This window comes from Lepidothrix coronata, unplaced genomic scaffold (genome assembly GCF_001604755.1).
Source record: "Lepidothrix coronata isolate B3197 unplaced genomic scaffold, Lepidothrix_coronata-1.0 Scaffold226, whole genome shotgun sequence".
NCBI lineage: Eukaryota > Metazoa > Chordata > Aves > Passeriformes > Pipridae > Lepidothrix > Lepidothrix coronata.
The window spans coordinates 675,707-679,423 of record NW_016690406.1 but is presented as its reverse complement, the minus strand read 5'-3'; positions in this window follow the sequence as shown (position 1 = coordinate 679,423).

Here is a 3,717-nt window from a genome sequence, read left to right as displayed (position 1 = left end):
TTGCAAAGAGGATGTCTGCCCGTGGAAGCTCAGCCGTGGGGAGTTGCATTAGCTCTGTTAGTATTGAGTGTCCTTCGCTCTGTGTCAGGCGCGTGTGATTTGGAGCCTTTCCCAGCACTGTCCAACTGCAGTGTGCCATCATTGTAGGTTCTCTTGGACTGAGCAACAGAATCAGCACTGCAGTGAATTATGATTTTTTTTCCTTCCTCGGAGGCCAAGTACAGCTTGTACCTTTAGCTAATTTGATTTTTTTGGGAGATTTCTCTACAGACCCAGGTAGCTGACACTGTTGGCCAAGTCACCGTGACAATACCTTTTTACATTTAGTGGTTTCCATGTAAATTCACTGAGAACTTCCCTCATTTTCAGAGGATTTGCCTGTGACAAACACACCTGAGAGCACCAAAGCTGACCACCTGAAGTGCTTACAGTGATGTTGATTTCATTGTTGATTGAATCCACCAGTTAATCACCAAGCTGGTGTGTTTTGGAGCACTGACTGGGTGAGATCAGGAGTGTGCTGGAGTGGCAGAGCCAGTGCTAATTTTCTGTGATGTCTCAACTGCTACAGAGCCTTCCTGCCTGCTGGTGATTTTGATAGCAGATGCTGGAGAACTGGTTTCACAGCCTCTCCAAATCCTTTCTGGGTCTCAGTCCTGCACTGGACCGTCCTCACTTACCCACAGCTAATTTCCTAATTTAAACAAACTGCTTGTGTGGGTGATTTTGTGGTCCCAGTGACTTTACTCATTTCTCCAGCCCTCATTAAATTGCTTTGATTGAGAAAGGGGTGCGGTTTGTCTTCACTACAAAATCAGCTCTGCTTTCTGAGCGTTTTAGGGGGCTGTTGCAGTAGTTTCTTTTGCAAACAAATCCCTTTTGTCCTGTACTGAAGTGACCCATTTAAGCAGCTAGCTTTGATTTGCATTTTGATGTTTACTTCCACACAGAACAACAGCAGTGGTGGTGTAAAGCCTCAGTGTCTGCCCAGTGCTGGAACTGCTTGGGTTCGCTAAAGGTCTTGGAGTTCCATCACAAATGACGAGGATGTCACGAGTGGTGTCAGTAGCAGATGCTGCTGGCAGAGTCACCCCCTCTTCCCATCGCTGAACTGTGAGGTGAGGCAGCAGGAGCTGGTGAGCAGGACAGGCTGCAGTGGGAAATAAGCAGCCCTTGAGAGTGAGTTCCAGGTTCTGGAGCAGCTTCACCATTCTGCTTGAGCCACTGCAGATGTGCCTGGGAACAGCGACAACTCTTATCAACCATGTGAGGGACAGAATGGACCAAACTGTGAATTCCCCTGTGGGTCAGGGATTGAAATGCAGGCTGTGGCAGCCAGGGCTGTCCCTGCAGGGAGCACAAGGAAGTGTGTGGCATTACAGGGAGAGGAAGTCAAACCTGTTTTGCAGCAGATAAGTGTGCTTTACCTTCAGCCACCTTTGTGAACTGACAGGAGTGTCATCATCCAGGTGATAGACTTGTCCCCCTTCTGTGTCTCCTTGCTTTCTTCTCCCAGCTCCTGCACTGATTCTCCCCACACTGTTCTCTTTCTTTCATAGCTTCTTTTACCACAATAAATAAATTAGCTACTCACTTCAGGGGCACTTTGGGCCCTATGCAGAGGATCTTAAATCTGTCCACATCCCCATTACACACCCAGTTGGGTGCGTCTGGAAGCTGAGGTGGAGGAACAGGTAAGGGCATGCAGCTCCAGCCATGAATGCCTTTAAAGCACTGGCAGCCTATTTAACATGGCCTGGATGATGTTAGCTTTGCCAGTTTGCAGTTTAAACTCTCTACATCCAGTGTTTACACAATGAGAAATAAGACCTTAATTTGCAGTAGCAGATTTGCATGGTACAATGTGGGCTGTCTGCTTCTGTTATGCTCCCTACTCCAGGTCATCTTCACCCCAGGAGATGCCAGTAGAGGGCTGATAGCTTCTTGATATATGGATATTGTTTGTTCAACAAACTGGCAAGGAAATAGGGATCAACTGATGGAGCAGTAAAGAAAACTGCAACGGTGCTGTCATACACAGTGCAAAGATTCTGATCTATAGGTAAAGACAGTACATGCGGAACTTCTCCCCCCATTTTCAGAGGCTGTATCATACATTTAGCCTGGGTTTTTCCTTTATTGCCAGTAATTTTTAGATTAACTGCTAGGGTTCCTAGAAATTATGAGATCACCTTTGTCTTCTCATTGGAAAGGAAGATTTTCAACAAAGATGTCAGAGATTCCAAGTTCCCCGACCCAATAGAAAGTTGAGAGGGTTAGTTAAAGCAATGAGAAGTAAGTGAACAAAGTAAGTCACTGATAATGAAGATTCAGGAAGTTGAATTTCAGATAAAGGTAATGTTTTCTGTAGATTCCTATTCTGGAATGTAATAACTTGGGATATGCATAAAAGATGCAGGAAATAATTGTTTTTCACTTGACCATGTTCAGCTTTAGCTGACATTGTGTGTTGAAGTTGTAGATAGCTGGGGATATCCTGAGAGGAGTGAACAGCACCTCTAGAATTTTTAGAAACCATAACCAACAAGATAGGGAGCAACAGAGCCATTATGTAGAAGGAAGGATGCTTTGAGTGGGGCAAGTAACATTTTTTTACAAAGGGAATTGATATAGAAAATGGCTGGTAGTTCTCCACATCCACTGGTGATAGGAGAAGAGGTAACCAGCTTAGTCTGTAGTAAAGGAGAACTAAACTGATGGACAGAAAAAGAATTCTAGGTCTAGGTGTGCTTGATCCTGGCTAGATGATTATCCATCCCTTCAGCATTACACTGTTCCTCATCCAAGCTGTCTTCAGGAAAACATTTTACCAAGGACTCATCTACTGAGTGACACCATTTCTGAGGGACTGTCTTGGCTTAATCTGTCGCAGAATTATTTATGAAATACAAATTACCAAACCTGGTAACTGAACATGGACCCTCAAATGAGTGTTGTGAAATATGGTGAAGATCCAGTTATTTATTTTGCCTAGGACACTGGCTCAAGATGTGTTCCAAAAAGTCACTTACATAGTTTTTTTTCCTAAAGTTTTTGTTTATTATATTTGTTTGAGATGTATTTAGTTTTGGGGCTTATTTAATCTAGTTTCTCAGTGAGACAAACCTGAGGAAACTATGATGTCTATGTATTTATGATTATTGTCCTTCCTTCCCTTTTAGAATTTATTGGCCAGTTCAAGATGGAGTTGCTGACATACTGATTCTGTTTCCTATAAAGGAGCCTCATAGAGGACAGGGGCTCTGTTAGTGCCTCCACTGAAGGCAGCATTGCCATCTGAGTGCTTACTAAGCAAGAACAGTCCTTTGTCTAGATTACAGTTCATAGTCCTCTTACCCTTCTTTTTTATCAGTGGTGTTACTGTTATACAATGAATGGGAGATATTAGGTATCTGGACTTCTTTAGGTGATATTGCAAGGCCTGAATGAACACACTGGGGTTTGTACCTCTTGGATTTAGAACAAACAAAAGAGTAGCCTTGAAATCCCACACACACCTGAGTGATGCCATGCAGGTCTGGTCTTATGTAACTGTTTTGAACCTTGGTGAAGCATTTTAAGAAAGTCTGTTGCTTGGTGTAATGAAGAAGCACTGATTCACTCTGCATGATACATCTCATCATACTCCTGTCCCATTTACAGCATTTCCTGTAGGGGTGAAATGAGACCACACATATTATTTGTAGCTCAGAATTG